The 14230-nt window shown below is 35.2% G+C and overlaps 1 long non-coding RNA gene across 2 annotated transcripts in view; it reads right to left on the reverse strand.

The window, feature by feature from the left end:
- Window positions 1-14230, reverse strand: part of LOC120093577 (uncharacterized) — a 90562-nt gene that overhangs the window by 64995 nt on the left and 11337 nt on the right. Inside the window, exon 3 of one of the 2 annotated variants that reach the window (XR_005486911.2) lies at window positions 13626-13959. The exons of the other annotated variant lie outside the window; for it this stretch is intronic. This is a non-coding gene — a long non-coding RNA (uncharacterized LOC120093577). Of the gene's footprint in view, window positions 1-13625; window positions 13960-14230 lie in introns of those variants that run through there. 2 annotated transcript variants of the gene reach the window in all.

The following is a 14230-nucleotide window of genomic DNA, read 5'->3' on the forward strand; positions in this document are numbered from 1 at the left end:
CTATAAAAGCCTATATTCAACAAAACTTGAAAATTTGCAGGAAATGGATAATTTCCTAGACAGATACCAGGGACCGAAGTTAAATCAGGAACAAATAAACCAGTTAAACAACCCCATAACTCCTAAGGAAATAGGAGCAGTCATTAAAGGTCTCCCAGCCAAAAAGAGCCCAGATCCATATGGGTTTAGTGCAGAATTCTATCAGACCTTCATAGAAGACCTCATACCAATACTATCCAAACTATTCCACAAAATTGAAACAGATGGAGCACTACCGAATTCCTTCTATGAAGCCACAATTACTCTTATACCTAAACCACACAAAGACCCAACAAAGAAAGAGAACTTCAGACCAATTTTCCTTATGAATATCGACGCAAAAATACTCAATAAATTTCTGGCAAACCGAATCCAAGAGTACATCAAAACAATCATCCACCATGATCAAGTAGGCTTCATCCCAGGCATGCAGGGATGGTTTAATATACAGAAAACCATCAACATGATCCATTATATAAACAAACTGAAAGAACAAAACCACATGATCATTTCATTAGATGCTGAGAAAGTAGTTGACCAAATTCAACACCCCTTCATGATAAAAGTCCTGGAAAGAATAGGAATTCAAGGCCCATACATAAACGGAGTAAAAGCCATTTACAACAAACCAGTTGCTAACATTAAACTAAATGGAGAGAAACTTGAAGCAATCCCACTAAAATCAGGGACTAGACAAGGTTGCCCACTCTCTCCCTACTTATTCAATATAGTTCTTGAAGTTCTAGCCAGAGCAATCAGACAACAAAAGGAGGTCAAGGGGATACAGATCGGAAAAGAAGAAGTCAAAATATCACTATTTGCAGATGATATGATTGTATATTTAAGTGATCCCAAAAGGTCCACCAGAGAACTACTAAAGCTGATAAACAACTTCAGCAAAGTGGCTGCGTATAAAATTAACTCAAATAAATCAGTAGCCTTCCTCTACACAAAAGAGAAACAAGTCGAGAAAGAAATTAGGGAAACGACACCTTTCATAATAGACCCAAATAATATAAAGTACCTCGGTGTGAATTTAACCAAGCAAGGAAAAGATTTGTACAATAAGAACTTGAAGACTCTGAAGAAAGAAATTGAAGAAGACCTCAGAAGATGGAAAGATCTCCCATGCTCATGGATTGGCAGGATTAATATACTAAAAATGGCCATTTTACCAAAAGCGATCTACAGATTCAATGCAATCCCCATCAAAATACCAATCCAATTCTTCAAAGAGTTAGACAGAACAATTTGCAAATTCATCTGGAATAACAAAAAACCCAGGATAGCTAAAATTATCCTCAACAATAAAAGGACTTCAGGTGGAATCACCATCCCTGAACTCAAGCAGTATTACAGAGCAATAGTGATAAAAACTGCATGGTATTGGTACAGAGACAGACAGATAGACCAATGGAATAGAATTGAAGACCCAGAAATGAACCCACACACCGATGGTCACTTGATTTTTGACAAAGGAGCCAAAACCATCCAATAGAAAAAAGATAGCATTTTCAGCAAATGTTGCTGGTTCAACTGGAGTTCTATTTGTAGAAGAATGCAGATTGATCCATACTTATCAGCCTGTACAAAGCTTAAGTCCAAGTGGATCAAGGACCTCCACATCAAACCAGATACACTCAAACTAATAGAAGAACAACTAGGGAAGCATCTGGAACACATGGGCACTGGAAAAAATTTCCTTAACAAAACACCAATGGCTTATGCTCTAAGATCATGAATCGACAAGTGGGATCTCATAAAACTGCAAAGCTTCTGTAAGGCAAAGGACACTGTGGTTAGGACAAAACGGCAACCAACAGATTGGGAAAAGATCTTTACCAATCCTACAACAGATAGAGGCCTTATATCCAAAATATACAAAGAACTCAAGAAGTTAGATGGCAGGGAGACAAATAACCCTATTAAAAAATGAGGTTCAGAGCTCAACAAAGAATTCACAGCTGAGGAATGCCGAATGGCTGAGAAACACCTAAAGAAATGTTCAACATCTTTAGTCATAAGGGAAATGCAAATCAAAACAACCCTGAGATTTCACCTCACACCAGTGAGAATGGCTAAGATCAAAAACTCAGGTGACAGCAGATGCTGGAGAGGATGTGGAGAAAGAGGAACATTCCTCCATTGTTGGTGGGGTTGCAGACTGGTACAACCATTCTGGAAATCAGTCTGGAGGTTCCTCAGAATATTGGACATGAACTGCCTGAGGATCCAGCTATACCTCTCTTGGGCATAAGAGATGCCCCAAAAGATGCCCCAACATATAAAAAAGACACGTGCTCCACTATGTTCATCGCAGCCTTATTTATAATAGCCAGAAGCTGGAAAGAACCCAGATGCCCTTCAACAGAGGAATGGATACAGAAAATGTGGTACATCTACACAATGGAATATTACTCAGCTATCAAAAACAATGACTTTATGATACTCATAGGCAAATGGTTGGAACTGGAAAATATCATCCTGAGTGAGGTAACCCAATCACAGAAAAACACACATGGTATGCACTCATTGATAAGTGGCTATTAGCCCAAATGCTTGAATTACCCTTGATGCCTAGAACAAATGAAACTCAAGACGGATGATCAAAATGTGAATGCTTCACTCCTTCTTTAAAAGGGGAACAAGAATACCCTTGGCAGGGAATAGAGATGCAAAGATTAAAACAGAGACTGAAGGAACACCCATTCAGAGCCTGCCCCACATGTGACCCATACATATACAGCCACCCAATTAGATAAGATGGATGAAGCAAAGAAGTGCAGGCTGACAGGAGCCGGATGTAGATCGCTCCTGAGAGACACAGCCAGAATACAGCAAACACAGAGGTGAATGCCCGCAGCAAACCACTGAACTGAGAATAGGACCCCCGTTGAAGGAATCAGAGAAAGAACTGGAAGAGCTTGAAGGGGCTCGTGACCCCATATGTACAACAATGCCAAGCAACCAGAGCTTCCAGGGACTAAGCCACTACCTAAAGTCTATACATGGACTGACCCTGGACTCTGATCTCATAGGTAGCAATGCATATCCTAGTAAGAGCACTAGTGGAAGGGGAAGCCCTGGAACCTGCTAAGACTGAATCCCCAGTGAACTAGACTGTTGTGGGGAGGGTGGCAATGGGGGAGGATAGGGATGGGAACACCCATAAGGAAGTGGAGGGGGGAGGGGGATGTTTGCCCGGAACCCGGGAAAGGAAATAACACTCAAAATGTATATAAGAAATACTCAAGTGAATAAAAAAAAAAGAATGAAGTATAAAGAATGTAAAAGTAAGTTCACTCAACTAAAACAGTATTTTTTTTCCTCAGATATGTGTCAGTTTTTTGTTGGAGAACTAAACAAAGGCTGGGGAGATAGTTAAGAGAGCAGAGTTTAATACCAGGCCACCATATAAAAGCTGATGTGGGGGTTGGGGGTTTGGCTCAGTGGTAGAGAGCTTGCCTAGCAAGCGCAAGGCCCTGCGTTTGGTCGCCAGCTCTGGAAAAAAAAAGCTGATGTGGTAGCATGTGCTGTTCTCCAGGCACCAGTGAGAGAGAAAGAAGAATAAATAATATGCTTGAACTCTGCATGTAAACCAGGGAAGCTGGCTCAGCAAGTTTTGTTACTTAATTAGACTTAGTTTAAGGCAGTTTCACACAAAAAGAATATGGAAAGTGACTGGGGATGTTGATGTGTTGCTAGTGTGAGTGCACATGCACGATATACACATACCACACTAAGAAGTTATAGTTTTAGGAATCAAGACAGAGAAATACCAATGCAAGTGCTTAGATTTCAAGGGCACATGACATTATGTGTCCCTCAACCTGTTATCTGAGTATGTAATTGAAGATAAGTAGTAAATCCATGGTAGTATGTTGTTATTGTTTTTCTTTCATGGAATAATAACCATCACAGAAGTAGAGGTAATATAAGAAGGCTCAAACTATTATACCAATTCCAGGCAAGAATACATCTAAAGATGCAAAAATATACAGTTCACTTGAATAAAAATGGATCTATAGACCCTTCAGACCTTCTTTTAATTCAATTAAACAATTTTGATTCTATCCAAACAGATGGCACCTACCCAGCACAAGTAAACTCTACCAAGCTTAAGTCTAGAGTTCACTCTAATTGAGGGTGCTAGTCAGATATGGAGTCTTTGTTACAACAAATAGAAGATGTCAAGTGTTTGGTACATGATCATTGATCTGATACATCCTTTTCTCCACTTTTCAACAAGAATAATCTGAAGAGTACAAATATTTCACATAGAAAATACCAATCACATTTAGAGTCTTGTCCTAGATTTTTTAAGTCCTGTCCTTGTCATAATATTGTTTAGATCAATATAGACTGTCTGAGTGTATTACCGAATTTGTACATCTCCATTCTGGTGGTAACAAGTAGGTAGGATCTGTTGAACAAAAAGCATTAAATAAATCAAAAGCCTTAAAGCCTTAATAAATTGTGTATTCCAAATAAAGAGAGCTACTCAATGAAGATTTAGGGCTCTATTATGCCAGTGAATAATTAAAAAACTTAGACTACCTTAGAATACTGAAACTACATCTTTAAGGCAAAAATATATTTGCATTACAATTTCAGAAAACAAACAAAAACAAACTAAAGTTCCTACAATGCTTCATAAGGGATTGTAGGAAATGTGCTCTTTCAAATCTGTGAGCTTGGCCATATCTCAGTCACTATTCTCCAGTCATACATCTCTCCACTACTCTCTGTCAGTTAAATGAATTTTAAAAGCTCCATTCCCACATGACTTTCACACTAATTCTCTTGCTTTCTTTTAATATACTTCTAAGAAAAAATAATGATGTCAAGTTTGTATTAACACATGTCATCCCCCATGCTCTCACACTAAATGGCTTCAGTGTATGTTTTTATTTATTAATTATTTAAAATGCTATACTGTGCATTTACCATTATGCATACAATTTATCATTTTAAGTGTTTTGAATTGATATATTTGTTTTCTGCCTCTGATAAAATGTATCATAGCCATTTTTTTATTGTTGGTATTTTCCCAGAGCCTTGAATAATTACAGGCATATGTCAAATGGTGAATGATTTCATAAAAAAATATTTTCCCTAGTGTGTGTGTGTGTACTTGTATAGGGCAAAATAGAGTGGTGCATCACTTGAAGCTGGAATGATTGGATTGTGTGCAGTGACCTACATATATTCTGATATAGAAATTCCTTTCTCAGGACAGAGCATCTAGTGCTCATTTCTGTTGATCTTTCTTTCTAGTCCTTCACCATTTTTATGGAACAAATCAAAAGAATAAACATAAAGTATGTAATCTTAAATGAAAATATTTTCCTTGGGAACGTTTTGAAGGCAGAGTTAATTTTTTATGTCTAAGTGTCTTGGTTATACCCAAGCATATTTTATTAACCACAGAAACACAAGAAATCCAGAAGTGAGAGAAGAGAAATTGACGTACTTGTAAGACTATATGCTAAATTAGTTAGTTCTTTGAAAACTACTAAATATAACAGTATCATCTCTGTAACACAACATAAATATTATACATAGCAAGGACCTGACATTCATAAAGGAAATACCATGGAAATAGATTCCATGTGTGTACTCAATGTTTGAAGAAGGTGGTACATGTTTTCATTGCTCTACTTTGGAACAATTCAAAACAGATTAACAGAAGAGAACATCCATGATTAATTGCCCCTTTACTTAGAAATTATTCATATAATTTAGGTCCTTTGGCCACGACTCTAATTAAAAGAATGCAAAATGTCACACAGTGAAGTCTCAATTATCAATGTATAATTTTCCAGTCCTTGCATTGTTTGACATGTGTTTTAAATCATAAAGTAAGTGTGCTGTGCGAAGAAGAGCATTTCTGAGTGTCAGATTCTGTTTTCCATTCCTAACCTCTGTCTTTCCAGGTGTTCCCACGTGTGTACACTTACCACCTGCAGATTTTGAAGTTGGCGAGTCTAAAACTAATTCAGACTCTGCAGAGTATAGAGAAGAAGTTCTTCATGACAATATTCTAACAAAGCCAATGGTGGCTGGGATGTGATCTCATCATTTGGCCCAGGAGCAGAACTCTATATGACAGTTCTTGGTACCAAGGAAGGACATAAAGTATCAGCTTGAAATGTTAAATCCTACAGACTATGAGCTACAATGGCTAAACTCTCCAGACTCCTTAGAGTATAGCACCATTGCCTTCAATATTCTATTTCCTGAGGATTGATGAGAGAGGGGTGCATTTTTATTTACCATAAAGTTCAGTTCTAAATGGAACAAAACCAAATAACAAACAAAAATGCATCTGAGGCCATCACCAAATGACATTCTTAAAGCTAAAGAGCTACCTTCTCAGAAACTAGAGACAGCACTATTCTTAAGTCACAAAGCTTCTTTTGTTTAATTCATTCATGAAACTATTTTTTTCTATTTGACAGCCTGAGTTTTTGAAAAGTTCTGCAGATTTCCTGAGCTTAAGGATCCAGAGCTGCTTACGGTGGTGGGGAAGTCTCTGGAATTTTTAGTCTAAATAATATCAAGTGAAGGATATTTTATGGTGTAAAAGTCAAATTAATTGAAAATAGTATAGCAGCTGTGTTGGGGTCCTCATGATCAGAATTAGTAAAACATAGTCACCCATGTCTCCATTCCTCAGGGCAGCTGCCATGATCTTCTACACTCTACATTGGACAAAGGAGAAACGATCCTTTCAAATGGCGATGAACTCAACTCATGGAAGCCTTCAGCTTTGTCTGTTAAGACTTCCTTCCATTAAAATTCCCTCACTGCTGTAATTAGATATTTAGAAGCAAAATAATTACTAAATAAATAAATAATTAATTAAATCATTAAATAGTTAATGTTCTGTTGTCTCTCTTTTTTTTAGGTCCCCTTGTGGAATCCATAAAACTACTGTCTTAAATTATATCTTCGATGTTTTAATATATCCTTTTGATTTCCCCTCGGTGTAACCTAATTCAAATCACTGGCCCTCTACAGCTAAACACAACAGCCCTTTCCTATTGATCACTGCTGTGGTTAGACCTTCCTCATTACTTCTTCATATGGAAGCCACCTATGCTAAATAATCAACCAACTGCTAAAAATTACATCAGCCTATTTTAATTTCATGAGGTATGATCACCATCTAATGCCTGTTTTGATTTATTCTCATATTTGTTTAATATTGTTTGTCTTGGGCCTTAACATAAGTGAAATTTCAGGGTCCATGATGTAGTGTTCTCATTGTTTCAAACCATCTAGAATAGGGTTAGAAATTAGAAGACCTTCTATAAGTGTACATGACAACTCATGACAATAAAGTACATCAGATTATAAAACAGCACAACACAGTTTGCATGATCGTTACTTCTTATCATACTCTGTAACTGCCTTTTTTTCATATTTTGACCATGTTAAGTAGTCGTACACAATATGATTTTTGCATTGTTGGTATGATGTTTTGTTGATTAACATGTAATAGTTGACTGCTCACAAAGACAGCTAATACTAATACTGTGTCGATTTTTTAATAAAAATACTTAAAAAAACCCAGTTTTTCCAATGACTACCTAATCTGTTTTCCAGTTCATTTTCTAGAGAGAAAAAATACACAGAGTACAGATAAAAGGTGTCATTGATGTTTCCTCTATTTTACACTTCAAGTATATTTTACCTATCTGGGTATAAAATTGATATACTTGACTATTGTGTCTGATAACCTCAGAGGAATTAACTGCCAATTTTATAATTTAATTAATGGCATATATGCAGAAAATGTCCAGATTCACTGGAAAAAGTTTATGCATAAAGCTAATTGGTCAAAGTTTAAAATATAATATACTGCTGTAAAGAGATTGCCTTATTTATCAGAGTACACTGCCCTCATGAATTAAACCATATGACTAATGTTGACTAGCTACATAGGGAACACAGTTTTCAGTAATCCTCCTTTATGCATTACATACATAAAGTAATCCTCATCAAGTAGTCCTCCTTTATGCATTACATACATATTTCTTCTTTCAATGGGTTTGTTTCATGTATATTATATATATGTGCATAAAAAATATCAAGCACTATTGAAAACATCCAAATTATTTTATTTGTATGAATTTCTAAATGAAAGAAAGTTCTATATTTTATATATTGCCACATTAATATTTATGTGATATCAATGAATTAGGTTTTGGTACTACAATGAGTTGTGTTCTCTTTTAATTCAATTATGCTATTGTGTTTACTGGTTATTTTTTTAGCTTTGTTGTATATGTGGCAAAGTGATGGATTTCTTATAGACAATTTTGAGGAAATCATGTAGTTTGACTATATTCACTCCCTCATTTCCCATTTCTCAATCTCCCCTCTTTTCTTCTATTAGTGTTCCCTTTTTTATTCATTCCCTTCTGATCTGATGTCATATATATGTATTCTATGTTTTTTTATTTACATAAGGAATGACATGTCCCCTCCAAAATGAGAAAAACATGCAGGCTCTGTTTTTTCTTTATTTCACTTATTTTGTTTAATACTGTTCTCTCAATATTTCTCAGGATATCAATATTGGAATGTGTCCCATATTTAAGTCATATAATAACATAGTCTATAATTTATATGGGGACTTCTTTCCTCTGGATATGTACAATAACCTTTGATATAAGCTTTAACTGCATTTTTGCGGGAGAGAATTTTTAATCAGAGCTATTCTGTAAGCTCTCACAGAAGCAAAAACAACTTGTCACTATGTGCTCCCCATTCTGTGTGTAGTTAGATAAAACTGTGCTGATATCTGAAACACAGTGAAAATATACTTTGTTCTTAATATACATTCAGTAACATATACAGTACACTGATGACCGTTTCATTGCTCTCAATAATTGTAACACATGGGACAAAGACGAGACTTCTAAGGTAACTCAATCCTGTCCATGTTTTTTTGCTATTATTGTAATCCTGACCTAGTGCATTAAATAAAAAGTTGTAATGCATTTCCATAGAAGACATTCCAGATTGTTCCAGAGATCTATATGCAAAATAAAACTTACTGATTTTTGGACTCTTTCATACAAGAGGCCTTGGCCAGCCTACCTTAATCATTAACATCACAGAGTTTAGAAGAGATGGGATCTTTATATTCAATTTTATTGTAAAATTTTATCATTTTTATTCTAAATACATCCATGGCATTAAAGCTATTATGATTTCACTTGCATATTATTTTATTTGATTCAAGTAACAGGTCTGGCAAACAAATTAATGACTGATTTGAATTTTCCCATTCTAAAACTCTTTCCATAAATTCTGTAAGGCATGTTTAGATTGAAGATTTGATTTTTAGTCTGATAGATGGTGTATTGTAGCACGAATTTACTTCTGATATTTTTTGGGAATGGATATGATACACATTGAGGTATATAAGTAATAGAGAATATCAGAGAGATGAGAAGATCAATTGACACTGTTTTAGAAGGTAAAGAATTGGTTTAAAAGAAAACTGTCCTTTTATGACAATTTTTTCCCAGAGACTTTATTTAAAAAGACCATCACATTGAGGAGGTGCTTAACATAAGATCTTTAAAGGGATAAAACAATTATTTCTATGAAAAATAATTAAGAGAGCAACTTGTTCCTTTTTTGTTTTTCATTATTTTCCACTTGCTTCTGCTTCTTTAAAAGTTATTTAAAATAGTAGTAAAAATTAAATAACTACATCAATACCATAAAACATACATACATAATCATATCCTGAAAAACTAATGCAGGGTATAAGTTATAATGGATAATGGATATTGCTTTGAACAACCTCTTCATTTAGTCAATGATTTGAGTAAATATCTTTTCAAATTTTTCAACAGAACTGAAACTTTAGACAATAGATTTCATGAATAAATGACAAGTAGTAGGTCAGCAGGTAGATATGTTGACATATAATAAGCGTCTTTACCAATTGTAATCAAACTCTTCTTCCTTATCTAAAAATTTCCATTATTTAGGTACAAAATCGAAACAAAAATGAATGTAGTTACAGTAGCTAACCTATGAATAATGCATAATATAATGTAACTTTCCCTTTGTAGAAGATTGCTAGTGAACACATCAATGTAATCACCTAACCAAGATCAGGTCATATTATTTTAATGATATACATTCAAGATTTATTTTCAACATGTCCAGTTTTACACAAGGTGGCTGGATAATTCAACAGCCCACCTGCAGAAGGTCCTTGACCACATAAAACCTGCAGCCATGCCTTATTTGTCATTCACTTTAGAAGCAATTTGAGCATTGATTGTTAATGTTTAAAGCCAGCTTGAATTCCAGATACACAGATGCCTAATTTTTATGCTGTACTTTTATAAGGCTGTGGTTCATTTTATGAGCTCCTGTGAACAAATTCTCAGTTTCATTTTGGAGAAATACACAGATAAAATTTGAGGGTCCAGGTGTGTATGTTTTAAAAAGTACTTTACTGCTTTGAATTCAGCTTCTGGTAAAGCTCATATTTTACTATTATTTTACAGATAAGTATATGATAGACAACTCAAGTGGCTTTAATGTCTAAATCAGTATATTTGCCTAGGAAAATTAGCATGTTTATCAGAGATTAATTTGAATTTTAATTTCAAATTACACACTATAAATTTATTACTATTAAAATATAGTAAAAATTTGAAGAATATCACATTTGAAATTAGAAAAACAATAAAAGGCTACACCTGAAACATATTTCTTTTTTACAAGTAGTTAAGCAAATTCAACAAAACTCAAAAGGTTTCCTTCTATTAAAATTGTCTACTTTGGTAGCTGTCTCCTGAGAGACACAGCCAGATCATGTCAAATACAGAGGTGAATGCTAGCAGCAAACCATTGAACTGAGAACTGGACGCCCTGCTGGAGGAACTAGAGAAAGGATTGAAAGAGCTGAAGGGACTTACAACCCCATAAGAGCAACAATGACTACCAACCAGAGCTCCCAGGGACTAAACCACTACCCAAAGATTATACATGGACAGCACCATGGCTCCAGCTGCATATGTAGCAGAGGATGGCCTTTTGGGACACCAAGGGAAGGAGAAGCCCTTGGTCCTGCCAAGGTTGGACCCCCCAGTGTAAGGAAATGTGCGGGGTTAAAGGGGAGATGGATCGGGAGGGAAACACCCTTAACCAGGAAAGGGAATAGCATTTGAAATGTAAATAAGAAAAAACACAATAAAAATTTGTAAAAGCAAAATTGTATTTTTGGCTTAACATTTCACAATAAAACAGACCACACTGTAAGTAATTCACCCATGGGAATTTCTTACGTATCCCATTCTAGGTTGTAAAATCATAAATAAGATTCTATGGTCTGATTATTTTGGATATTTATAAAATTGATTTATCTTTAAATATATTTGTGATATATTTACATAATTTCATATATAAATAATAGTATTCTGTGGCAACAAAAGAAGGAGACATGTCATAGCAGGTATATAAGTGGGTTTGAAAATATCTCAGTAAAAACAGTGAAAAACACTCAGAACGAAAAGCAACGTATAGTTTTTCTCATCTGTGGCTCCTAGCTTCAAAGTTTCAGATATGAGCACATGACCTGGAGTAACTTCAGGAAGCTAGAAATTCTAAAGGAACCATTGTTGAAGGTAGGAGGGTAGGCATGGGGAGCAGAGAAGACCAATAGAGATTGGATGAACACTGTACTAATGATATTAATGAAAAGAGAGATGGGCTATAATTAAACAGATTGGAGAAGATAAACACTGCAGAAGTGATGAAATTAAAAAGAACAGTAAGAATGTCTGAAAAAAAATCATAAAATTCATATTAATCTAAACAAGCCAATAGCACATTAAGTCAGATTATAAGTGAAATTTTCTTATTTGGGCTGACCATTCTCCTTCCAGGAATCACAGACATCTTATGAAATTACAATATCCATGAGAACTTCTTAGCATTTTCCCGTGAGCACAATAAAGCCTTTGAACGCTCAAAACATATTGACTGGGGTTGTGGCTTAGTGAAAAAACTCAGCTCTCTTTTTATAATGTCTTAAAATTGATTTATTTATTCACTTTAAATTCCAATATCAAGCCCCTCTCCTCCCAGAACATCTTCACTCAGATATTACCCCTATTTCCTGTTCCCTTATTCCCTAAGAATGGAGACCTCCATTCTAGGAATCATCTGAGTATCAAGTTCCTACTTCCCAGGACATCAGCCACTGCGGGACTAGGCACGTCCTCTCCCACTGAGGCCAGACAAAGTGGCCCAACATGCATGCTACAGATTTTTGTACAGCCCCTGCTCCAGTTGTTGGGCAACTCACATGAAGAGAAACCACACATCTACTACACATGTGAAGGGAGCTTAGGTCCAGCCCAAGCTCAATCTTTGGTTGGTGGGTCAGTCTCTGGGAGACCTCAAATGTTCAAGTTAGTTGACCATTTTTAGTTTTCCTGTACAGTCCTTTTCTTTCCCCCACTCTTCCATAAGACTCCCCACACTCCACCTAATGTTTGACTATGGTTCTCTGCATATGTTTCTTTTGGCTGCTGAGTGAAGCCTCTCAGAGAACACTTATGCTAGGCTCCTCTCTGCAAACATAACAGAATACTGTTAACATTGTTTGAGATTTGTTCTTGCCCATAGGATGGGTCCAATCATTGGTTGGTCATTTCCTCCATCCCTGCTCTATCTTTGACCCTGCACATCTTGTAGGTAAGACACAATTTTACAGGTTTTACAGGTGGTTTGCTGTCCTTATCCCTCCACTAAGGACCATGCTTGGCTAGAGGAAGTTCAGTTCTCAATTTCTAAATGCTCTAAAATGTATTTGCACATTACGGTGTATTTAGCATCAAAAGTGAAGGCATGTGCTATAAACTTGGAAACATTATGAGAACAACACTTAGAATAAAGTGGGTATGTGTTATATTGCCATCATTAGTCATTTCTGATGTCAATCATATGGGAGTTTCTTATAGCACTACCAGATATATCTATTCTTTGCTTGCCGTGAACTCTGGTGTTTCTCTTCATTTTAAGGCAATTTAAAAGTAATCATACTATTGACATTGTATAGAAGTTCTATAATTAGTGTTTTCATTTTTAAATTATTCTCTACCTGCAAAAATATATTCTTGACTTATAATTTTTAATTATCTGCAATTCATAAAACTTGCCTGGCATATAAGCCATGGGATTTAAAGTATGTTTTCTATAATTTTCCTAATAGCTCAAGCAAAAACTTGTATGTGGTCTATTCATTCATGAAGATATAGATTCCCCTGATATATATATATATATATATGTATATATATATGTATATATATATATTTCAAATTTCATAAAAAGTTAGAAATACTTTTTCAAGCACCAAGAATGAGACTTAAATTTTAAAATCGTGTACTTTAGAATATAACATCTAAATAATTGAATTAGAATACTATGTTATACTTATGGCCTATTGTACTTTCCCTATAAATATAATGTGTTGTGTGTATAGTATTTGGCAACAGAGTTTCCAAGTGGGTTAAAGTGAAAATAAGTACCCCAATTCGCAGTTTAGAATGCTGTTGATTATTTATTTCCAAAGTCATATTTTATTATAAAGATATTTTAATTTTCTATTTCTATTTAGCAACTTAATTATTTATTTCTATTTAGCAACTTAATATCTCTCAGATTCTTTGAAAGAAGAAGTTCAAAAGATGTTCTGTAATGATTGAAAAAGTTTTCTTAGATAACTGCAACACTTCATTGATGGGTTTGTTGTTCCACTCTAGAAGTAGAGACAGGAGATTCACGGGCTGAAGAATATCTTCTGCTTTGTGCCTAGATTGAGGTCAGTCTTGGTTACATGGATTCCCACTGAGACCAGCCTTTGCTACATGAAATCTGATTCAAAACAAACAACAAACACATTATAATCAATTCCTAATGATGCTTTTAAAACATCTCTCTTTGTTGCTTTTCTCCTTTTCAAATAAACCAGAATGACTAATAAGGCCATAACACAAAGGCAGCTAAGCAAAGATATGGCAGGCAAGTCAAGGATTCCTCAAATATACTTTAACCTCAGAGCTAATTCAAACAGAAAATAGTAGAGGACAAAATGTATTCTTTCTTCCTCCACACCTCCAATTGCCTTTCAGAACCTCCAATTGCC

Source organism: Rattus norvegicus, chromosome 7, assembly GCF_036323735.1.
Source record: "Rattus norvegicus strain BN/NHsdMcwi chromosome 7, GRCr8, whole genome shotgun sequence".
Classification (NCBI taxonomy): domain Eukaryota; kingdom Metazoa; phylum Chordata; class Mammalia; order Rodentia; family Muridae; genus Rattus; species Rattus norvegicus.